At 41.2% G+C, this 25640-nt stretch overlaps 1 non-coding gene across 1 annotated transcript; it reads left to right on the plus strand.

Moving 5' to 3' along the window:
* The first annotated feature begins 13248 nt into the window (after positions 1–13248).
* Positions 13249–13447, plus strand: LOC114020135. The gene has a single exon (XR_003565028.2). It is a non-coding gene; the product is annotated as a U2 spliceosomal RNA (small nuclear RNA).
* The last annotated feature ends 12193 nt before the right edge of the window (positions 13448–25640 follow it).

The raw sequence follows: 25640 nt of genomic DNA on the forward strand, positions 1-25640 counted from the left end.
ACCGTGACTGATAAATCACTTGGTGTCAGGTCACTCAGCAGAAATACTGAGAAGTTCAAGAACCTCTCACTTGCTTCACCTATTTGTTTTCATAAGAACATTAACTGAGAAGCCTGTCAAATGCTTGCTGTGTCAGTGATCCCTCGGAGCATGCACTGTGTGACAACGTACCTAAAACTGCTGTCGTATGCATCCTTCAGGGATTTTATTGCAGGTCATACATGATTTCAAAGTTATAAAGCAAACAAGGAAACAAAATTCACCTGTTCTGCTGTGATTTAAATTGTCCAAAGACCTATATTGATCTATTTATTCAGTGCTTGGTATGTCCACCAAGGAAAATGAACTGGATTATCAGCACAACAAAACTCTATGCATTTAATTGTAGCATAAGGGAGCTAAAATAATCCAAATCCTTCTGACTCTTTGCATTGCTCTTCACTCTTTAAAAATTATTCTGCCTCCAATACTATTTGAGAGCTCCTTTTCCCAGGTAGGTTCATCAAATTTAGTTAATCTAGCTGCAGAACTAACTCTTGGCCAACAGGTCCTATGGCACGATGATTGGAACGTTTTGGTTTGTGATTCACAGTTTTGGTGTTCATTTAGGTTGTCTTTTTAGCAAGGGTCTTTCTCGCTTCCTGCCTGATCACGGGCACGTTAGAATCTTGCTGCTTGTTTGACCCGTGTAATCCATATAAATTAACTCACGCTGAGGTGAGCAGGGTTTGTGATGAAATGGTGGGAGCAGAACTCCATGAACTCCAATGGAGGCCAATGAAGTTAATGTGTGAAGGGGTCAGTGTGAGATAACAGAAGGGTGGGTATAACTAAACCTTAGAGTGCTTGCTGCAGCCTTTGTTCTTCGCTGCCCTGCACTTTGTCATCACTTACACCAATGCAAAGCATTGTGAGATAGTGGTAAATCAGAAGGGTAGTACTTTACATCCTCTCTGCACAGATTAAACTGACTCTCTAAGGCGGTGAGGAAGCCTATGTTGTCTTCTTCTCCAAAAATATATGGCATAGACCCTCAGCTGGTGTAAACTAATAGCCAGTGGAGCTATGAATGTTTATACCAGCTGAGGATCTGGCCCTGGTCCCAGACTAGGTTGTGAATTTTTTTCTTATCTGGAGACTCCACATCACTCAAGCTGAAGACTCTTTAAGCAAAATACAAGAATCTACTTAGAGTCCTAAATTAACAATCTAGAAATACCACCTTGTCCTTATACAAATCCCTCGCTAAAGTTCTCCTCTGCTGGGATATTTACAGAGAACTGCCATCTGAAAGCAGCTAGGCAAGTGGTGGCTTGTGATTACTGCCTTGATTATTATGCTCTATTATTGCCACAAATTGCACACACAACTACCCGATATTATTCTGATACATTCTAGACCACCACCTTCAACACCCTGGCCTTTTTGTCCTCTCCACAGCTCCTCTCCAGAACTTTGTAACAAGACCCAGACCAGCATGAACCTTTTCTGCTGCATCCAAATTATTCCGTTAGTGAAATCACGTGGACTCACGTAGCCTTGTGTGCAAGATAAACATTGCTATCAGTTGCATAGCCCGTTGTAAGTGATCATAAAGTCCATGACCAGAGCACTGAGGTGATACACATGGTGCCAGGCTGTGCCTGTGTCTATTTGCTGTGTGCCTTTTGCTCTTTGTAGTCATGCTGTATCCCGCTGGGACACAATCCAGCCAGTACTCTGACCCTGGGAAAAAATGCTTTAAAATGAATCTCTCCTGCACTCGAGCTATTTCAGTCACCAGCAAACTGAATCCTCTGAAGATCCGGGGAAGGCAGTAATGCTGTCAGAGGTAGCTGGCCAAAATGAAATGCACTGTAATGTTCTGTTGACAGTGGAGAATCTCTCCCCCTTGCTCTGTGATTGGCACTGACTACCAGTTGATTTGCTGGGTGAAGGTTAAGTTATTGTGCTTGCGTTGCTTCAGTTCCTGGGTGCCCAGTTTGAGACCCCTTTTTAAAATGGTTTGAGCCCCAGCTACTTGGGCGACTGCCTCTGTTTGTGTGAGATCACAATAGCTGAAATCCGAAGTACTAGAGCTAATACCGCCTTTCTGCTGGCAACAAGGCATTCTGGGTGAGGGATTGTGGGCTCTGGAATTAATTTATGTTCCACCAGAACCTGGATTTCTGAGTGGGGTTTCCCGTGACATTGCTGGGAAGATATTTTATATGAAGCACGAAAGATCTGGAGTGGGGTTTGTAATGATGATGATGTACTTGTTTCCCTGTCGACAAATCAGGGTTCTGCATAAAAAGTTTGAGTGTACGACATTTCCAATTTCTAGGCAAGTGAGGGTCGACAAGGACTGCAAACAAAATGGAACAACTTTGGTAAGAGCAGAAGCTTGTATTTTATTCATCTAGGTTTTTGGACCACATCCATTGCCATAATACCTGATCATTTAGTAACCTCTCAACTCTTATAGGACTGCTAACTAGAATAAAATATTTTGGCCCAAACTTTTTTGATGAAAAATGCAGTTTCAGCAACACCAAAACATTTCACAAATTTTTGTCTCTTTCACCAAATTGTTTTCATTTGAACAAAATATATTAAAAAAACAACCCTAGTGAAAATAAAAGTGTAGTTTTTTGATGTTTTTTTAAATGGAACATTTGGATTTTTCCAGTTTGCAACAACTCTTTTTCAAAATGTCTTTTTTTAATTTTTATTTATCAACCTTAAAATGGTCAAAATTGAAACTGAACATTTTCTTCAAGCCAAAATGAATTTTTCCCCAATTTTTCAGAACTGCTGGCAAAATGCATCATTTTCACAGCTCTAAGAAAAGGAGTACTAGTAGCACCTTAGAGACTAACCAATTTATCTGAGCATAAGCTTTCGTGAGCTACAGCTCACTTCATTGGATGCATCCGATGAAGTGAGCTGTAGCTCACGAAAGCTTATGCTCAAATAAATTGGTTAGTCTCTAAGGTGCCACTAGTACTCCTTTTCTTTTTGTGAATACAGACTAACACGGCTGCTACTCTGAAACCTTTCACAGCTCTCGGACTGTAACTAAACTTAGTAACAGCCATACTGGAGCAAACTCAATGCCCATCTAATCCAGTATCCTGTCTCTCAGTGTTCAGTATTGGGTGTTTCAGAGGAAGGTATAAGAACTTTGCAGTAGGTAAATGAGGAATAATCTGCCCCCTCACATGAGCTCTCATGCCAATCGCCAACTACTAGAAATCAAGATAAATCCTGAAGCATGAAGTTTAATCTCTCTTCCACAATAATGTTATTAATTATAACAGGATATTCTTGATATTCATATAAATGCCCAGTGAGTTCTGCAGTCTGCCTACACATTATGTGAAAATATTTTTTGTTTTTTGAATTTTCCACTTTGAATGTCTGCTTGTTCTTGTGTGTTTGAGACAGGGAGAACAGCTCCTGATTTATCTTCTCTATACCATTCATTATGTATGGACTCTTCTCTAGTCTCCTTTCTAAGGCTTTTTAAAAAAATCCAATCTTTTCCAATCAATCCTCATAGGAGAGTTCTTCCAGGTGCTTGGTCATTGTCCTTGCCCTTGTCTGCTGACCCCCCCTATAGTTCTTCAATATCCTTTTTGAGCTAGGATAACCAGTACTGTACACAGTGTTCCAGATGAGGCCCCACCATTTATTTACATAAAGGCTTTATAATATTACTCGTCATATTTACTACCCCATTCCTTATGCAACCTAACCTCTTGTCACCACGTTCATTCTTGAACTTCATGACCTGATACGATTATTGTGGGCCAAGATCATGGCAACAAGTGAGATTGTACATTCCCAGATACTAACCAGGAAAACTTTTAATAATGCTTCTAAGTAAACATGTTGAAATTAAATCGCTTATATTATGCTCTTGCTTTTGTTTAAAATTAAAGGAACGCTAATCCTTCATTATTAAATGCGATGTTGAGATAGAGGAAACAGTATGGAAAGAGGTCAGTAAATTTTTATCCAGATTCTAGTTCAGATACTGCTGATTTATTATTTGAAAGCACAGTAATGTCTGTGACCATGTCTAATTTATTTTTTGAGTGTTTGTTTTGAAATGAAAATTAGAGGCCTTAATATTAAAGGAGGACATGTGCAAAAAGAACAAGCCATGAGGGGAGAATCACATGTAGGCATCAGAAAACTAACATGTATTTTAAAGGATTCCATGTCTCCAGGGTGATTCTATAGACCAACTGCAAGAAGTTGTAGGTGCATAAGAGAGAATTCAGAGAAGAGTGACAAATGATCAGACAGCTGGAGGTTTTGACCTAGGAGGAAAAATTAAAAGAGCTAAACATGAATAGTTAGCTTAACTAAGTGAGTAAGCCTGCAAATACTTGAAGGAAGCAGCCTGCAAATACTTGAAGTGCCAGTGGAGAGGAATAAATAATGGAATAACTAGAAATAATGAAATGAACCCTAGAAGATAAAAATGAACTTCCTGTGAGTGAGATTTCAGATTGTGGAATCTTTTCCCGAGAGAAGTGATAAAAGCCCTATTGTGTGGAATTCTTAAGACAACCCTGTATTGGACTTTAAACAACTGAACAATAAGATGCACATTAATGGCCAAATGGTTACTTTGTTTGTACTTGTCTTACTGTGGTGACACATCTCAGAATAACTTTTTCCACCCCTTTTGACCATATTATATAGAATACCTGTTAAACCAAAGGCAGCTAATCAGACTTCCTTACCTCAGAACAGACCGTTCCATTTCAGTTAGTACAAATTAGTGCAAAAGCACAAAAGTAAGCTGTGATTGCTGATGTGTAGGGCTCCTCTGGTTTACAGTTTAAGTCCATTTTGTGTTACTGCAACCTCCTGTCATTAGATAATAAAACAGGATCTTATGAAACCTATAGAAAGAGGGTTACATCGCTCATATTCAACACAACTGAAGTTAAATTCCTTCCCAAAGAATTGTTGCAATTGCACTGAGGTATATTAAGGCTTCTGTAGCTCAAACTTTGAATATGTGTCAAGATCCTTCAGCTGTTGTAAATTGATATAGCTGTACTGAAGTTATGCTGATTTAAACTAGTGGGGGATCTGGCCTATCCTCTCGTCTGACACAAATGCCCTCTAACACAAATGCAGAACACTGTAAATATATAACAAGAAAACTTTTTTTTTAAATAACTCCAAGGAAAAAGCTAACTGCAGAGTGTAAAACTCTTTGCCAGGAAATGACCTGAATTTTGTGTGCCAAGTTTCTCAAAAATAGCATTCAGGCTATGTAAGTTTTAAGTTGGGCTCTTACCTTCTGTTCCATGACTCTGTAGAAATGAAATCAAGAGACTGCCTCACTCTGTCATGGTCATCACTGCCACATCATAAATTAATGTGGGTCAGAGACTGCATGGGAGGGAGATAATAGTGATAGACTCCATCTGATGCTGTTCTATTGGACTCCTTTATTCAGATGCTTGCATGAATGATCGGCCAGTGTTTACCAAACCAAATAAATAAATAAATTTAAATCTGATAGCTTGAGTCATTTTTAGAAACCACTTTCCTCAGGGGAGCTAAAAGCTCCACACTAGCAGGGTATATTCTAGGAAATCATGTATTGATTTAAACATGCCAGCCCCACTCTCATATTGTTACTGTAAAAGATTTGCTAGTCACAGCAATATTAGTAAATATTTAACTTGATAGATCTGGACCTTGGGGCTGTGTAATGTGTGTTGGTGTGGCTTTATTGGGGCAAATCTTTGTTCTGGACACTGCTTGGGTAAATTAGCAGTTGGGTGGACAGTCAGTGTAGCTCAATGCCACTACTACAACTTCAGGGTCCCTCACATGCCGTATCTTCTGATCTTTCTCCACAGGGAAATGACGGGGGGAATCTGTGTCTGTATACTGTGACATGGAAGGATTCATCCACAGCTTTGTAGTGTGCAGCAGGAATGAACTCTGTGTGGGCTCTGTGTCCTGCTCCCTATGTAACAAGGCCTGATCTGTGCCTATAAGAAGGGATGTATGAGTTGGCCAACTGGCCCAAATCCTTCAGTGCTTACTCAAGTCAAATTTGTATTGACTTCACTGTTCCATCAAATGAAAGAAGTGTACTGAAATGGAATATAGCACCACTGTGACCACAAAATCTCCATGGAGAGTGGGAAATGACATTCCTAAGGAAAAACAGTGATTGTGAATATTTCTCATTCAGAAGAGAAGATTAAAGGTTTTAAGGAAAAAAAAAAAAAGTTAGCAACAGAAGGGTTGGGGTGTGTGTGAACACCGTGGGGATTCAGCCACCTTAAACTAGAACCAAATCTAAACTGGACTGAAATTGGGGAAAGTTATTCAAATTCCTTCATCTTTGCCTTTATTGGATACTGGCAATCTGCTGCTGCTGTCTAGAGTATTCCCTAAGAATGGTACCCTAAAAGGCACAACAACCTTGGAAATCTCAGACTAGTTAGAGCTTACAAGTCCTCTACAGTCTGAGGCATCTGTATCTGGGAAGCCACATAGGTACCAAATTTGAGACGAGGAGGAAAAAGACCAGTGCTGCTACAAGCTTCTGTTGGGGGCAGTGAAGCACACTCCATAGGAATGGTAGAGGGTCATGAGACAGGAGTCATTTAAAATCCTGGGTTTGGATAAACTTGAGGTAAATATCACAAGTACAGTACCTACAAATTGGAAGCTAAGTAAAGTCTCTCTTAAAAATCAGACCCACCGGGCAACAGAAAATAGATATTTATTCATTAATGAGTAGGAACAAAGCTAAATAATTACCACAGCATTTCCACTTCTTGAGAACACATCTGACCAGAAAACTGTCTGACTCTAGGCTCGCTCAGTGGGTGCAAAGGCACATATGTTTTCCTCAGATGTGAATAGGTCTGCCATACTGACCCAAATTCTGAGGAGGCCTAATTCAATCTAAATGAGGCTAAGCTGCTGTAAGTCTCATGCAGCAGGTGTAAATGACACAATTGTAGGACTGCCTCCAAATCTGAACCCCTGTGAGTCAGTGTGGAAAATGGCAGGCTTTATGGGTTACTTCTAGCAAAAAAGGTAAAACTTCACTTATCATGAGTTAGTATGAATGAGCTAAATACATTACCAATAATAGCGTAAAATGCCACGGGAAAAACCCTCTAAAAACTAACTTCTATGACCAACTAACTTCTGAACAGCATCTAAAGCTTCTTTAGGAAAGCAGTACTATCACTTAAGGGACAGAATAATTTTTCCTAAAGGCCTCTTTCATGCCCCCTTCCTCAGGGAGAGGAATCAGTATGCATTATGGTTCATACCAGAATGCTTTGAGATCAATAATTTCATGGCAACCAGTGAATTTTGCAGTGTGGTGACTTTTACGACACCTCAATTTATAGCGAGTGAAGAATGAAAGGAAACGCTGCTGCAAGTTTTAAAGGAGACAAAGTATGGCTTTCCAGCTGGGTAATGCTTAGACAGCTCAAAATATACCATCTATCTCTCTGTTGCAGTGAATGTATGGATCAAATGGCAAAGGATTTGGCCAAAAGAGTACACACAGCCCTCAGCATTCACACTGTATATCAATCTCTCATCTAAATGGATCCTTTGGGAACAAGGCAAACATACACACACACACACACACACACACACAGGCCTGCTGAGAGAGAGAGAGAGATGAGAAATAAATATGAGTGTTTGGTGAAAACTGCTACTGCTAAAATTAGAGCTGAGGGTATCTGCAAAGGTGCTATCTCTAAACTGCCATAATAAGGCAGTTTTTCAGTTCTGTCCAAACTGACAGTCTTCATTTGTGATACAATACTGCAAAATTTAATGGTCAACTGGAATGTTGAGCTGTATTCCACTGGAATTGATGTTGTAATATCAGAGTGGCCAGTTGTGTGGTGATTTAGGGCCAAATTCCTCCAGCCTTACTTTGACTGAGAAGAGACTTGCTCTAAGAGTAGGCTTACTGATTTCAGTGGGAGTATCCCTAGAGCTAAGGCTTACTTAATGTAAGTAAGGCTGGCAGGATCTGGCCTTCAATTATTTTGATATCTGCCTACAGTTTGAAGACTAAGGTAAGAGAGACAACTCCTTTTCACTTCTAACCTAAATCAGGGTTTGGCCTCAGATTACCAGAGTTGAAGGTTAGTGGATTAATCCATTCTACCTACCCAGCCTCCCTTTAACTCCCAGTCCCATGGTAATCTAGTGATCACGTATTTGAGATAAGTAGGCCTTAATGACTTGGAAAATCAAACCTTCTGTTAGGTGCACTCTGTGTAGTTTAGAGAGAGAAAACTCCTGATGAAATTATCCTTGCTACGTAAATACAGCCCAAGCAGTTTGCCTTCAGAGAGAAGTTTTAAAACTATATTAAACACTGATTAATGAATAATATATAAAAACATGTTTATTTGTTAAATTTTTTTAACTACAAGTAAACGTATGCCCAACTGCTTTCCAACACAATTCACATCTCTGTATCAGATAAGAAGCAATATTTATTTATTTTTAGTATATTTGCTTTTAAAAAAGGATACATGTGAGTTAAGTCTCACCAAATGTCCTTAATTTGTCCAGCCATAGATGTTGATTTGACTTCGATAAAAGAGTAGTTACATTTTAAATAAATAATTAGGTCTAGTGTGAAGTTCCCCCTTGTGGGAGCTCTGTGGTAATGCAATGATTTACACAAAAATATGTGTGGGGATGTATGCCAGCTACATAGGGAGGGTGGACTGAGTAATTGACTGACTACTTGAGGAAGGAGTGAATGTTGTGAAATCAAGGGGGAAATAGGAATTGTGTGTCTCATGTTCTGCCTTTCTGGGATAACTGCTGAATAACTTGCATTAAATCAGCAAAAATGGGGTGACTAACAGTGCTTAAGCATCAGACATACAACCAGCAATACAGGCAAAACGAAAGAGCTGATAACTCTGCCAATTACATGGTACCTCAAGATTGCTGTAATCAGAGGAAAATCAAAGTCTAGGTCTAAAATTTAGCGCTTCAAATGCACCAAAACAATTACTTTAAGAGCAATTTGAAAGTCTCAAGTCTTTACGAGAATATCTGTTTAGACTTAATCTTGCAAAACAGGACTATCCACAATGACTCCAAGATCTTTCTTGAGTGGCAACAGCTAATTTAGACCCCATCACTTTGTGTGTTCAGTTATGGTTATTTTTTCCAGTGTGCATTACTTTACATTTATCAGCATTGAATTTCATCTGCTATTTTGTTGCCCAATCTCTCAGTTTTGAGAGTTCCCTTTGTATCTCTTTGGAGACTGCTTTGGACTTAACTCTCTTGAGTAACTTTTTCATCATCTGCAGATTTTGCCACCTTCCTGTTTACCCCCTTTTCCAGATCACTTATGAGTTTGTTGAACAGAACTGGTCCCAGTACAGATCCCGGGAGGATCCTGCTATTTATTTCTCTGGTTTCTCAAAACTGACCATGTATTCCTGCCCTTTGTTTCCTGTCTTTTAACAGTTCCTGAGACATGAGAGGACCTTTCCTCATATCCTCCAACTGTAAAATTTGCTTTTATAAGTTTGCTTAAAGTGTGCAAAAACGGCAGCCATTTTGTTCTCAGGATTGCTGCTGAATGTTCGAGGCAACACACATTCTCATGGTAACATTACTTTGGACCTTTCCTGTTTTATTGACTCTGTAATTAAAATCAATTTAGTGCAAACAAAGGCGATTCACTCTTTGCATTTGGAAACAACCCACCACCCTGTGTACAGGACTTCCTTGCTGAGTTCTGCCCTGGCAAGGGAGTGGTAACAGTGCCTTGGCACATTGGCAATTGATGTACTTGGCACATGGTGTTGTATTTTATCCAACTTGCCAGATATGTGAGGCAGCAGCAAAGTATTTAATGCTAACATTTTCCAAGAATGGCTGCCACAAATGCCAATGAAGTCAATGCGGCGCTTTGAACTTCTGAAAATTGGGAAACTTCATTTAGATGTTAGGCTGTAAATCTACATTTCAACTTTAAGTACCCAGGTTTGATAACTTTGTCTGTAATAACTAAGAACTGGTCCAACTTCACTCATTAATTATCATATTTGACATAGTACTAGATCTTTTCTAAAATTAATATACTAATTAAATACAATTTTCTATAATTTATTATAATACAGCACATTGTTTCATACTATAGATTATGTTGTTCAAATCTGAACCAACTTCATGTGTCGGTCCTGTTATACAGATCTCCTCCAATAAGTGGACAGTGTGATGAGAAACACAGTCAAATACCCAACTGAAACATGAGTGCTGCTTTGATTGAGTGTGTGAGATTTAGGTACCTATGTTATGTTATGTTAGACATCTATTTTTAAAGTATGTGTGGAGATAAGATTTCCAAATAAAAAACTCTTAATATCTGGTGGTTTCCTTAGGAGTACTGAAAACAGATGATTGTTGTGTGTTTGTGATTGTGCCTCATTTCTCTGTTGTTGACTTAAATGTTTGTGTTTCTAACACTGGGGTTGGGGGGAGGGATCAATCTAAGTTATGCAACTTCAGCTATGTGAATAACGTAGCTGAAGTCGATGTACTTAGATATACTTACCGTGGTGTCTTCACTGCAGTAAGTCGACGGCTGATGCTCTCCCGTCAACTCCACCTGCGCCTCTCGCCGTGGTGGAGTCGACGGGAGAGTGCTCAGCGGTCATTTATCGCGTCTAGACTGGACACGATAAATCGACCCCCTGCTGGATCAATCGCTGCCCATCAATCTAGCTAATGTAGACAAGCCCAGGTGGATGTATTTCTAACCCAGGCAGGTTAAGGACTCAGACATTGGCATGCTGAGTATTCAGACACTTAACCCAAGAAAATGATCTGATTTCACTTAAAAAGTGAGATGAGTGTCAGGCCCTCAGCGTAGGTGAAGGAAAGCTAGACTGCTATACACGTGTACCAAACCACAACTCCAGGCACCTACCATTGTGTGAATCAGGAGTTGATACTAAACCGCCTGCTTTCAATTAATCTCCACTCTTAAATAGATTTCTCTCTTAGATGATCTCTTCCCATTAAATATTCTCCAGGTTAAAGAACCCCACCTCCTTCCTGTAGTTCAATGAACCTAAGTTTATAGAGCTGGTTGGGGACTTTGTGATTGAATGTGTCTTTTTGTCAGAAAAAGCCAACTTGTTGCAACTGTTGCTCAGGTCAGCGATGGGATTCTCTCAGTGAGAGAACATGAGTCTGTATACCAGCATAGCTAGTAGCCTGCTGGTTAGGGCACTCGCCTGGGACATAGGAGACTGAGGTTCAAATTCCTGCTGTGCCCTATTCAGTTGTTCCTATAGAGTCACTCCTCTCTCTCTCGTCCAATTAATATTTCATTATATAAACAAAGTGGAACAGCTCCTACAGGAAAGACTGACTCACCCTGCAATAGCCCAGTTATCAGGGCACTCCCTTGGGATGTGGGAAGGTGATGCTCAAGTCCCTACTCCATATCAGGCCTAGCAGGGAATTGAACCTGGGGTCCCTACATTGCAGCTGGCTATTGTGGGGTCAGGGCAGGGTCTCTCTCTTTTTTCTTTCAAAAAACTCAGTCTCATTTTTATTCTGATGTCAAGGTTTTGAAATTTGGTTTTGTTCCACATTTTTCGCAACTGTGACCAGTTCTCCTTATAAGGCATGCCCTGACTCAGACTGTGAACATGAAACCCTGGTTAATCTGCTGCCCATAGAAATATTTTCTCTCTCATGCTCCCTACTAGAGTAGTTTGGGCATCTCCACATAATGCAAGGATCTTACCAGTGCAGTCCTCTTAGCAGAGGAGAGACCTGTCCCTTCCAAATTGAGAGGCCCATTATTAAAGCACTAGCATTTCTTCACAGTTACATTGTTGTAACACTTCCAGCTGTGCCTTCCACTCTGTGGGGAAGGGTGGTGGGTTAGAGAACAGAGCTGAGTCCAAGCTGAATGTTGCCTAAAGGTGTGGGAGGATGTTCAGAGCTGGGGTTCTGCTTTGGCTTAATCTAGAGAAGATGAGTGAGCTGCTACTTCTGGATCTGAACTTTCTCAGGCTTCCGTGGAGATGTTCTGATCTGGAATTTGGCTGCAGGCCCAGCTCTACTAGAAAGAGTAGAAGAGAGGAGAAAGAACTACAGGGAGATTTGCCAGCCAGTAGCAAGGAAATGACAGACCGGACCGCAGCTTTGCTGTACCACCTACATTCTTCTCTGTGCTGGCTTCAAGAACCCATTTCCCTATCCTCTCTTCCCTCTCTGCTACCTTGAGGGAGGCAGGGGGAGGTGGGTAATTCTCTTATGTCCCATTTTTGCACTCCTACCACTTTTGGGGAAGACTTTTACTCTGAGATTAAACTGAAAAAATAAATTGCAGTAATGATGAACTAATGCAGCCATAATGGAGTGCCCCTAAATGGCCTGGCATTTAATTCTGCAGCAGTGTAGCACAATGTTAGATTTTCATGAGATAAATAGAATAGTTGCCCTTTATAGAATTCTATTAAAAGGCAGAACCTGATGAAATTAGAACAGGAAGCAGATTGCGGCTATATTGTGGAAGCATGGAGACCTAGATCAATGGCATGGGAAAGATTTTCAGCTATAAATTAGAGCCACAAAGTACTAAACAAATTTGGGAAGCTGCCCACGTTCGTGGACTGAGCTGGTGATGCTTCTCCAGAGTTTTGCCCATAAAAGCTTGAATAGGTTTCTCTGTGAAATCCCCAGAGCACATGAAATTCAAATTGAATTTGGGATCAAATGGCTGTAAGCTCAATTAAACAGACAGACTTGGTGTCTATAGGAGGATCTAGGTTAGTTTTAGGTGGTCTTTGGGCACTGATTTTTATTACAGTTCAGCATTGGTAACTCCATAGTTAAGACTGAAGCTAGCTTTCCATTATAAGTCTTGTTTTCAGCCCACTAGATATCTATAAAAAAAGACTGATCTTCTTTAAGTTGTGCTTCCTCCCATCCCAGGGTAGAGGGCTTTGGGAAGCGAGGTATGCATCAGAGTTCTCGTGTGATGGTGCTGTCTAGCCAGAGGTTCTGTTCATGCTTTGAAAAAATCACTCTAATGCTTCTGTGAGTTTTGATCCCTAGTGGAAGGTGCTTGGACAACTACTGGCCTAAAATCTGTCTATACGAAGACTAATAGCCTGAATCCTTCCTGAGTGAACAACCCTGGTAGGGAGCACAGCCAGGGAGACTGCCTTGAGCTCTCCACCAATCTCCATTTGGAGGGGGGAGGACCCTGCAGCTAAGATCTGTAGTATCTGTTCTTATCTGTTTAATATCTGATACGTCTTCTATCTGAGGACTATATATTAAATGGATTTTTAGAACAGGGAGATGGAATAGGAGCTTGCTCCATCCATTCCACACATCGACTTGGTATTGTAGTACCTCCAGGAAAGGTGCACCAAAAAATCATAGTGCAGAACCCCTTCTTCAGTAATGATGGAGCAGGTTACTCTACCATTATCGGCTCCTATGCAGAGCTCATGGGAAGGAGAGGCCTCCATCCCACTAAGCACATGTGTATTTTCTGTTAACACACTCTCTGGGACCCATCCATTTCCCTGATCCCTGCAGGGTTTTTTACAGCACTGGGCTTGGAACAGTTTCTGCAGGCTGTGCAGCTCCAGGGAGTGGCACTGTTTTGCCCTTGTCCCATGTGATGGTATTTTTTTTCTCCTTTATACACTAAGCTGGCCTCTCTCTGCATCCCATGAGGCCGGTATGGCACAGCTCACAGGATTAGGCCCACCATTCAACTTTAGGGCTTACATTTTCAAAAATTACTGGTGATTTGGGGTGGCTCAGTTTCTCAACTTGAAGAACCTTGGAAGGGACCCAGCTTTCAAAGAAGTGCTAGTCTCCACTTGCTGAGAATCCAAATCCTCCAAAGTTTGTCAAGTTAGATACCCAAACTTATCAGCCCCTTTTGAAAACTGAGGCCGGTGGGTACTAACTGACATGGCTTGAACCTCAAGAAAATATGCAGAAAGCACACTGATGCTGCACAGATCTCCAGGTAACATAGCCCACCACCAGACATCAGTCCTGAAACTGCTGGTGAAATTAATGATTTTCCATCTGTCAAACTTTCCTGACTTCTTCCTCAGGATGGTGAATAGCTTTTCAGATCCACCACTGGACCTCAGAAGCAGGAAAAAAACTTGAAAAAGATGTTGATGCAGCAATGTCTTACTGATTCATCTTTGAAATGACATGGAAACTTGAAGAATTTGGGATGAAACTGAAGAGTTTTAATGAAACCACCTTTTTATAATTGGATAAAGTAACAATGCAATAGGTGCTTCACAGTTATGCTTCATTAATGGCTCAAAACCACTGTGAAAGACATGTTAATCAAAATGTGTAACTCAAATGCATTCATTTCCAGATATCTGTTCTTGTGAACAAAAATAAAGAATCGATAATTGAGATCCATTACCTGTTAGGGTTATATTGGCTGAGCTAGCAGCCTCAGGTGTTGGCTGGCTTTCAGCATGGTCAGTTTTTTTTACTCTGTTATATAAATGAAATTAGGAAAACACAACGGTTCCTGGCAATCCAGATTTCACTAATGTTAACATGCAAATGAAAAGCTTTGTTTCCTCCTGCAGCATCTTCGCTGTGTCCCCACTTTGCCCCTGAAAAAAAGCAGTCAACTCTTTTGAGACTAAGCTGCGCAGATTGCTGCTTTGCTCCGCAGTAGTGCTACAATGTAAAAATTAGAGATTTCATTTGCATGTAGGGACACCTCCTTCCTTCTCTAGCAGAAACTCATTAATTTTAATACACACCAATGAAGCGGCAGAATGGGCTTTGAGGTATCTTTCTGAGTGTGGTGTGTTGCTTCTGCACCACTGAGCTCATTATTCTTTTATTACAAAAGTAAGGAGGAATACAGAGTTTACAGTCCCAGTGCTCTGTTCTGCAGATATCACAGGGCATCAGTGTACTCCCAAAATCACTCAGAGCCTGCTTTAAAAATGAAATGAAGCGTTCTTTATTTTGTTCATCCCCATAAGTGAGGAAACATCTGGCCCTCCAGTTCCTATAGTGTCACATCTTCTCCTCACCCCTCCCACCAAAATATGGTTAAGGAAAATCTGGGGCCAGAGAAACTGGATATATGAGCAAGCATCAACTATACTAAACTAGTACTTATAATTCTGAGGTTTGTCCATATTTTTGATGCAAACACCTATTTTCAAAGGTTTACAACTAGAGCTGGGTGATATTTTTTGAACTAAACTTTTTTTGGTGGAAGAATACAGATTTGGTGACACCGAAACATTTCATAAAATTGTGTTAATTTTTGCTGACATAATTTGGTGAAAATAAAAAACCAAAAATTTTTTAAAGAGATTTCATTTTGATATTTTCAAAATGAAATGTTTCATTTTTAAAATTTTTGAAATGGCTGCATTTAGAAACGTCCCTTAATTTTTTAAAATTAAATATTAAATGCTCAAAACCAAAATGAAACACTTTGTGGGTTGAACAAAACATTTCGTTCAATCCGGAATGATTTTTTTCTTTAAAAATTGCCAACTAACTGAAAAATCCAACAGTTCTTGGTCTTATATCTCAGATACAAAACCATTCTGTAATGATCCCATTTTAGAAGCGAAAACTTTGTTTTCTAGTGAATTTAGTTATATAATTGTCAAGCATTTGCTTTCTTTGTATAGTATCTCTAAAACTGAGGCATTTTGGCTGTGGGATTTCTATTAACTTTAATGGGAACTGGGGAGTCCAACTCCTTTAGGCAGTTTTGAAAATCTCATTCTAAATCGCTGTGGACTAGAGGAAGGCAGCCATTTTGTATTCAGTTCAATGATCTTTTCAGAAAACGGATGGACATACACTGTGTGTTGTCTCATGGACATGGAGACATTTCTTCTTTTTGTTCTCTTCTTTATACTAATATCAAAGGTTATCTTTACAGAAAGTACTTGACTATTCTCTGTGTGTGCAAAATAACCATAACATAGAAATAACAAAACTGACACTGACAAATGTTTTTAAAATGCAGGTGGTCACAGATTGCAAAATTCAGATCCAGATTTTGAACCCCTAAGTAGAGTTGGTAGGAAATTTTTCATCAAAACTGTTTGTCGGAAAAAGCTGTTTAATTGGAATTGAATATTTTATCATGAAATTATATTATTTCAATTAATAAAATAAATGGAAACACTTCATCTTGAAAAATTTCATTTTTTTTAACTTTCAAATTATTTTTACATAATTTGGCATATCAGCAGAAGTAGTGAGTAATAGCATCATAATATGTACTATTACTGAAATAATCAAAATAGTCTATATTTTAAAAACAATTAAAGGGAAGCTGCTATTTAGTATAGATTGAAATACCTCCTTTCTTTCTTGTTGAAAGTGTCTTCTGTATGTGTTGTAATGACAGTTTGACACTTTCAACAAGAAAATAAGCATCCACTATACTAACTGGAGAAGCAGTTGTTTTCAACCCAGGGATATTGAAAACATCTGCTCCTCTAATTAGTACACTGAATACATATCTTATTTTCTAGATCAGTCACTAGCGTGACCAGTTCTAAGAATATACTGGATGTGGAAGGAGCACAGAGGGATCTGACATTTCATCTGTCACTGGAACTGAAAGGGATGTGTGAGGTACCATGTGTCTCTCGTACATGAACTCAAGTGGCCTTCTACAAAGTCTGCTCCCTTTCTCTCTCTATTAAGAAGATGTAAATAATTCCCATGGAGTAGATGCATACGGAGATGGAGGGATCACGACAGGCTAACTATATGTGTGTACACATGCATGTGACCATAGTATAGTCACCCCTGGTCCCTCACAACCTCTCTCCCAGTTTGTGTAGACACCCCACAGTCAGGATGTTGGGTAGCACAGAGCATATCTAGGGAAATTTGTTTCATTATGTAGCTGCAGAATACTGCTCCAGATCCAAGCTTTCATTTTAAAATGTTTCTGGTCTTTTTAGCCGTGAAGAAAACACTGAAAATATTACAAGAGTGTAACTTGATGTAGCAATGTCTCCCCGAGGCTGCAGACAGCTTGAAACAATAGCTCGGAGTGCTCTGAGCTGCTGCCCTTCACGCAAAGGGATGTTAACTTGGAAGTGTAATAATTTAAATATCAATACGATTAACTATTTCATTGCTGATCATATTGGCAGAAACATTTATGTTATTGCAGAGTGTCAAATCATTTCCCTCAGTGCTGAAAACCCCCTGCCCACCTTGAAAACTGAAAATGTAGGGACACTGTAATTTGAATTTAATATCCAAGTAAACAGCATGCTGATTATTGCACTGACTGTTCTAGTCATTGTCTTATTTCTAGTATTTAATTCAAATAAAGCTGTTGCAGAATTTCCAAGGCATTGGCTGCAGAAAATAGATCTAGCTTACTATGGGCAGGGCTACACTACAAACTTGCATTGCGCAGCTGTAGTGCGTTTGGTGAAGATGGCTCTCCTGTCGGCTTAACTCCACCTCCATGAGAGGTGGTAGCTATGCTGGCAGAAGAAGTTCTCCCACCGACATAGTGCTATCTACGGGGGGCGTTTAAGATTGTTATAACTATATTATTTTGGGTGACACCCCAAGCAATGTAGTTATACCGAAGTAAGTGTGTAGTGTAGACCTGGCCTATATCCTGGTGGTAAGGGACATTTAAGCACCTCACTCAGGAAAAGAAGTGAGGGACAGCATGTCAGAATGTCTGCACTTTTGCAGTGAGTGCCACAGATAGAGTTATTCATGTTGATGGGTGCCAGCCTCTCCTATGCTGACAGATTTTGAGGTACATATCTGTGATACAAATATTAGTGTAAATGCTCCTGGGCTTCTTGGTCAAGGGCAAGGCTTTAAAGTCTTCTAAAATCACCTCAGGAAAAGTATTGCTATTTTCCAGCCCATGGAAAAAACTGATAGGGCTGTAGGTAATTGAAAACTAGAAAATTTAAGATTATACCAAGGGCCAGATGGTGGCAGCATAGAATGTGTTAGAAACCTATGTAAATCTCCACGTTAAATAGCAAATAAAAGAACCAGGGGTTCAGCCCTCACCTCTGCTATGGGACAAGTTTGGACCCTCCCACCTCACCACCTGCTCCTGGAAGCTGCTCTTGTAGCAATCACTTGTGACCCTTGGGAGGAGAAAGGAAAGCAATGATTTTTTTCCTTACACATAAAGAGACCTTTAATGGCCTACACAATCTATTAGCTCAGAAGCAGCAACCACTGAAAAATCTTTCCTATGTGATGTCAATGGAAGCAGTTCTGCTGAAACCTTTATCGTTACTTCTATTATAAACCTGGTGGCCACAGGAGCAGAACCCAGAAGATGATACCAAATGTGATGGGGCTTACAAACCCCACACCGGTGCTAGCCCGTTAAGGAAAGAGCATAACGGAAGGAATAGCTGTTTTTTAGATAACTGTGTGCTTAAGAAGCTGAGCACTCCCTTTGATCATGTGACAGGGAGGAAGTGCCACTGCGGTTGCAATGCCACTGCTTGTGTCCTTTTACTTGAGCCCTAGGGGGTGCTGCTCACCTGGGGTGGATGCTGAAGGCAGATGGCCACTGTACTAGCACCAGTCTCTCTAGACCCACTAGATTCTATGTGCAAATACAGTTGGGAGGTAACACGGTTTGGTGCTGTGTTAACTCCTGTTAAGTCACCTTGCTACTGTACCCAAGCAGACACAGGGGACTTAACCAAGAGCAGTGGGGCTTTTGCCAGACCCATGCTGCTAGGGGCAGGGAATGTAGGCAGGGAGACCATCTGGATGGCCGGTTGTCAGCACAGGATTGCTCATATCTGCTAATGAGGACACCCCCTTGCCTGTGGATTCCCAGGATCTATTGCGTTTGTTTGGAAGCAGCCCTGCAAACTCTGTGCTCCACCCCAAGACTTCCTTAAAGAGCATAATTCCCAAGGATCTCCATCTGATAAACATAATGGACTTTTTCTTCCTCTCAAGTCCTCTTCTGTAGTTTCTCTGTGGGAGCAGGTGATGTGATACACACAGCAATATTCTACTCCTGCTTCTTAATTTTCAACTTCTGGATAAATTCTAAAAGTCAAGCTGTTCCAATGATTGTATTTAATATCCATTTGCATAATTTCCCCCTGTAAGCTCATGGTCATTTATCCTCAGACTATCCAGGAAATAATTTCTATCATACACTTAAACATTTAATATTTTCCTGCCAATGGAGACTGCTAAATTAACACTGTCTAGCTTAGCAAAATCCCCATCCTCCTTGACATAATTAGAAACCACAGGAAAAAGAATAGTTTAGGCAGCTGTAAACTTCCAAAAACTAAAGCTACTGTGAATTGAAAGGAATATTTCAATATGCCAACATAGTGGCTTCAGAGCAGTGGTGGTGGTGCAGGAGACCCAAGTTCAAGTGCCCCAGGGAATGTCAAATTATTCTAGCCATCATAATTCAAGCACATTGCTGTAGTGACAGACTCTTGCTACACAAGCTCCAGCTGCCACCCAATCTCTGGAGCAGAAATGACATTTGCCTTGGATAAAGCAGTTTGCCTCAACTCTGTTCCTGGCCATCTACAAGGGGTATGCGGGTGATGGAGAAAAATGGTGGTCTCCAAGAATTGGCAGTTGTTCAGAGACATTATTTAAGGGCACAAGAGCAAACTATCCTAATGCGTAGGAGAGAGAGAAAGTATGGTAGAGACCACTGTCGCTTAACTAGGAGATCAAGAACCTGAAACTCAAAAAAAAGTGTCATAAAAAGTGGAAACTAGGTGAAATTATGAAGGATGAAAATTTAAAAAGAAACAAAAATGTAGGGACAAAATTAGAAAGGCCTAGGCAAAAAATGAGATTAAATTATCTTGGGACATAAAATGTTTGCTTGTTACCCTTTACAAACACATTAGAAACAATAGAAAGACAAAGGACAAGAAGGCCCATTAATAAGGCAGGAAAGACAAATAACAGAAAATGCAGCAATGACTAAAGTGTTAAATGCCTTTTTTGTTTCAGTTTTCACCAACCAATTAGATGACAAACATAGTGACTGTCAGTGAAAATGGGGTAAGATCTGAGGCTAAAATAGAGCGAGAATAAGTAACGAATTACTTAGACAAGTTAGATGTCTTCAAGTCAGCAGGACCTGACAAAATACATCCTAGAATACTTAAGGAATTGGCTGACAAGCTCTCTGAGCCATTAGTGATTATCTTTGAGAACTCGTGGAGGATGGGAGAGATCCTAGAGGATTGGGAAAGGGCAAATGTAGTACCTATCTATAAATATGGGAATAAGGACAATGCAGGGTATTATAGACCTGTTATCTTATCTTCAGTGCCCTGAAAGATAATGGAGCAAATAATAATATTGTAAGCACCTAGAAGATAAGGTGATATGTAACACTTGACTTGGACATGTCAAGAACAAATCATGTCAAATCAACCTAATCTTTCTTTGACAGGGTAACAAGCCTTGTGGATGGGAAGAAGAACTAGATGTGATATCTCTCTACTTTAGGGAGGCTTCTGATACTGTCTCATATGGCTTTCTCATAAGCAAACTAGGGAAACATAGCCTAGATGAACTTACTTAAGGTGGGAGCACAGCTGGTTGGAAAACCATACTCTGAGAGCAGTTATCAATGGTTCACAGTCAAGCTGGAAGGGAGAATTGAGTGGGGTCTTGCAGGGATGTGTAATGGATCCAGTTATATTCAATATCTTTATAAATGATTTGGATAATGGCACAGAGACAATTGCAGACAATACCAAGCGGGGAGAGGTTGAAAGTACTTTGGAGGATAGGGTTAGAATTCAGATTTTGACAGACTCAGGAGAGACTGCAGAGACTCATCAAGCCCTTGGATCACTACCCCTTCCTGCTTCTCCACGTGGGCACCAATGATACTGCCAAGAATGACCTTGAGCGGATCACTGCAGACTATGTGGCTCTGGGGAGAAGGATAAAGAAGTTTGAGGTGCAAGTGGTGTTTTCATCCATCCTCCCTGTGGAAGGAAAAGGCCTGGGTAGAGACCGTCGAATCATGGAAGTCAACGAATGGCTACGCAGGTGGTGTCGGAGAGAAGGCTTTGGATTCTTTGACCGTGGGATGGTGTTCCAAGAAGGAGGAGTGCTAGACAGAGACGGGCTCTACCTAACGAAGAGAGGGAAGAGCATCTTTGCAAGCAGGCTGACAAACCTAGTGAGGAGGGTTTTAAACTAGGTTCACTGGGGAAGGAGACCAAAGCCCTGAGGTAAGTGGGGAAGTGGGATACCGGGAGGAAGCACAAGCAGGAGAGTGCAAGAGGGGAGGACTCTTGCCTCATACTGAGAAAGCAGGAAGATCAGTGAGTTATCTTAAGTGCCTATACACAAATGCAAGAAGCCTGGGAAACAAGCAGGGAGAACGGGAAGTCCTGGCACAGTCAAGGAATTATGATGTGATTGGAATAACAGAGACTTGGTGGGATAACTCACAACACTGGAGTACTGTCATGAATGGATATAAACTGTTCAGGAAGGACAGGCAGGGCAGAAAAGATGGGGGAGTTGCATTGTATGCAAGAGAGCAGTATGGCTGCTCAGAGCTCTGGTATGAAACTGCAGAAAAACCTGAGAGTCTCTGGATTAAGTTTAGAAGTGTGAACAACAAGGGTGATGTCATGGTGGGAGTCTGCTATAGACCACCAGACCAGGGGGATAAAGTGGACAAGGCTTTCTTCCGGCAACTATCAGAAATTATTAGATCACAGGCCCTGGTTCTCATGGGAGACTTCAGTCACCCCGGTATCTGCTGGGAGAGCAATAGAGCAGTGCACAGACAATCCAGGAAGTTTTTGGAAAGTGTAGGGGACAATTTCCTGGTGCAAGTGCTGGAGGAACCAACTAGGGGCAGAGCTCTTCTTGACCGTCTTCTCATAGACCTAGAAGAATTAGTAGGGGAAGCAAAAGTGGATAGGAACCTGGGAGGCAGTGACCATGAGATGGTTGAGTTCAAGATACTGACACAAGGAAGAAAGGAGAGCAGCAAAATATGGACCCTGGACTTCAGAAAAGCAGATTTTGATGCCCTCAGGTAACTGATGGTCAGGATCCCCTGGGAGAATAACATGAGTGGGAAAGGAGTCCAGGAGAGCTGGCTCTATTTTAAAGAATCCTTATTGAGGTTGCAGGAACAACCATCCCGATTTGTAGAAAGAATAGTAAATATGGGAGGCGACCAGCTTGGCTTAACAGTAGAAATCCTTGCTGATCTTAAACACAAAAAAGAAGCTTACAGGAAGTGGAAGACTGGACAAATGACCAGGGAGGAGTATAAAAATATTGCTCAGGCATGCAGGAGTGAAATCAGGAAGGCCAAATCACACTTGGAGTTGCAGCTAGCAAGAGATGTTAAGAGTAACAAGAAGGGTTTCTTCAGGTATGTTAGCAACAAGAAGAAAGCCAAGGGAAGTGTGGGCCCCTTACTGAATGAGGGAGGCAACCTAGTGACAGAGGATGTGGAAAAAAGGTAACGTACTCAATGTTTTTTTTGCCTCTGTCTTCACGAACAAGACTGTCCCAGACTGCTGCACTGGGCAGCACAGCATGAGGAGGAGGTGACCAGCCCTCTGTGGAGAAAAAAGTGGTTCGGGACTATTTAGAAAAGATGGACGAACACAAGTCCAGGGGGCCGGATGCGCTGCATCCGAGAGTGCTAAAGGAGTTGGTGGATGTGACTGCAGAGCCATTGGCCATTATTTCTGAAAACTCATGGCAGCCGGGGGAGGTCCCGGAAGACTGGAAAAAGGCTAATGTAGTGCCTGTCTTTAAAAAAGGAGGAGGATCCGGGGAACTACAGACCAGTCAGCCTCACCTCAGTCCCTGGAAAAATCATGGAGCAGGTCCTCAAGGAATCAATTCTGAAGCACTTAGAGGAGAGGAAAGTGATCAGGAACAGTCAGCATGGGTTCACTAAGGGCAAGCCATGCCTGACGAACCTAATTGCCTTCTGTGATGAGATAACTGGCTCTGTGGATGAAGGGAAAGCAATGGATGTGTTATTCCTGGACTTTAGCAAAGTTTTTGATATGGTCTCCCACAGTATTCTTACCACCAAGTTAAAGAAGTATGGGCTGGATGAATGGACTATAAGGTGGACAGAAAGCTGGCTAGATCATTGGGCTCAAAGGGTAGTGATCAATGGCTCCATGTCTAGTTGGCAGCTGGTATCAAGCGCAGTGCCCCAAGGGTTGGTCCTTGGGCCAGTTTTGTTCAATATCTTCATTAATGATCTGGAGGATGGTGTGGATTGCACCCTCAGCAAGTTTGTAGATGACACTAAACTGGGAGGAGTGGTAGATACGCTGGGGAGGTAGGGATAGGATACAGAGGGACCTAGACAAATTAGAGAATTGGGGAAAATAAATCTGATGAGGTTCAACAAGGACAAGTGCAGAGTCCTGCACTTAGGACGGAAGAATCCCATGTACTACTACAGACTAGGGACCAAATGGCTCAGCAGCAGTTCTGCAGAAAAGGACCTAGGGGTTACAGTGGACGAGAAGCTGGATATGAGTCAACAGTGTGCCCTTGTTGCCAAGAAGGCTAACAGCATTTGCGCTGTATAAGTAGGGGCATTGCCAGCAGATCGAGAGATGTAATCATTCCCCTCTATTCGACATTGGTGAGGCCTCATCTGGAGTACTGTGTCCAGTTTTGGGCCCCACACTACAAGAAGGATGTGGAAAAAATGGAAGGAGTCTGGCAGAGGGCAACAAAAATGATTAGGGGGCTGGAGCACATGATTTATGAGGAGAGGCTGAGGGAACTGGGATTGTTTAGTCTGCAGAAGAGAAGAATGAGGGGGGATTTGATAGTTCCTTTCAAGTACCTGAAGAGGGGTTCCAAAGAGGATGGATATAGACTGTTCTCAGTGGTCCCAGGTGACAGAACAAGGAGTAATGGTCTCAAGTTGCAGTGGGGGAGGTTTAGGTTGGATGTTAGGAAAAACTTTTTCACAAGGAGGGTGGTGAAGCACTGGAAGGTGGTGGAATCTACATCCTTAGAGGTTTTTAAGGTCAGGCTTGACAAAGCCCTGGCTAGGATGATTTAGTTGGGGATTGGTCCTGCTTTGAGCAGGGGGTTGGACTAGATGACCTCCTGAGCTCCCTTCCAACCCTGATATTGTCCACCCCACAATCTTGAACTCTGAAGAAGTGTCACAGCTCCCCAGGATAGAATCCCCTATTGCGTAAGTATGGTCTAGATTTTTTGTTCCTAGATATGTACATTTACATTTTGCCTTATTAAAAACTATACTGTTTACATGTGTCTTGTTCACCGAGTGATCCAGATCACTCTGAATCAGTGACCTGTCCTCTTGTTTACCACTCCCCCAATTTTTGTGTCATCTGCAAATTTAATCAGTTTAACAATTGACACATTAGCTTTCTTCCAGTCTTCCGGAACGTCCCATGTACTCCAAGACTTATTGAAAATCAACATTAAGGATTCAGTGAACTCTTCAGCCAGCTTTTTAAAACTCTTGGATGCGAGTTATTTGTACCTGCTAATTTAAAACTAACTTTAGCTCTAGCTGATGATCTCTGAAGGAAAGCTGGAGAAATAAAATAAAATAGAGGGGGCTATGTTGTTGTAATTGTGCTGGATACAAATTTTGGGCTGGATTTTCCTTGGCCTTTCCATAGGTGTGCTGGGAGGAAGTGTGAGAGGCATGAGGAGGTGTTAGAGGGACCTGCACCCCCTTGTGCTGGGTACACAAGGGACGAGTCACTTAGGAGAATGCATGGACTGCTCCCTCTATGTGTGCCTGGTTGTCAAGTGCAGAGGAGTCAGGGCTAATGGCTCCACCCCCTACACACCAGCCCATGGAGTGGGCTGGAAGTACTGGCAGGGAGGGGGAGGAATGACGTGTGTTGAACCATCCCTGAGCTCCATCTGGGGCACCATATTTCTGCCCTACCCCCTATTCAAGATAGTGTTATAATTTACCTTAAATAAGTAAGCATTGATGACTGTTATCTGATGAACTCCTCTCTGCTTTGATGGGAGAATAGATTTTAGGCTGGCAACCTCTAGAGAGGAAAACTGATAGGGGATGAGAGGAAAAAAGACCAGAAAAACTGAAAATTCACCAGCCCCTTGTTACTGTATCTCACACACTACAAAAAGACAGTCATATGGAATTCCATATAGCCCTTTGGAATTTCCAAAGAAACAGAGAGGTTTTGCCACAATTTAATTTGTGTTATACATGATAAGGTAGGGAGGAAAATACTTTAACTGAAAGAGGGAAACCGGCTATCTATTGATATTCATTTCCCATCATCCAACACAAAGTTAAATTCAGACCTTTCCAATGGAGGCACAGATTAATTAATATCTTTTTAGCACTTTGAAGATCTAAAATACAGTTCGTGCTATTATTATTAGATATTAAGCTTGCTCTTCTGAGAAGAAATATTTGAGTTTTGTCTTAAGGCTTCTTATTAGAAATGAGTCTTTATCCACTCTTTCTGAAAAGAATGACTGACGTGGTACATTTATAGGCACAGTGAGGAGGGCACTTACAATTAGCCAAAATCCTT

This window comes from Chelonia mydas, chromosome 8 (genome assembly GCF_015237465.2).
Source record: "Chelonia mydas isolate rCheMyd1 chromosome 8, rCheMyd1.pri.v2, whole genome shotgun sequence".
NCBI lineage: Eukaryota > Metazoa > Chordata > Testudines > Cheloniidae > Chelonia > Chelonia mydas.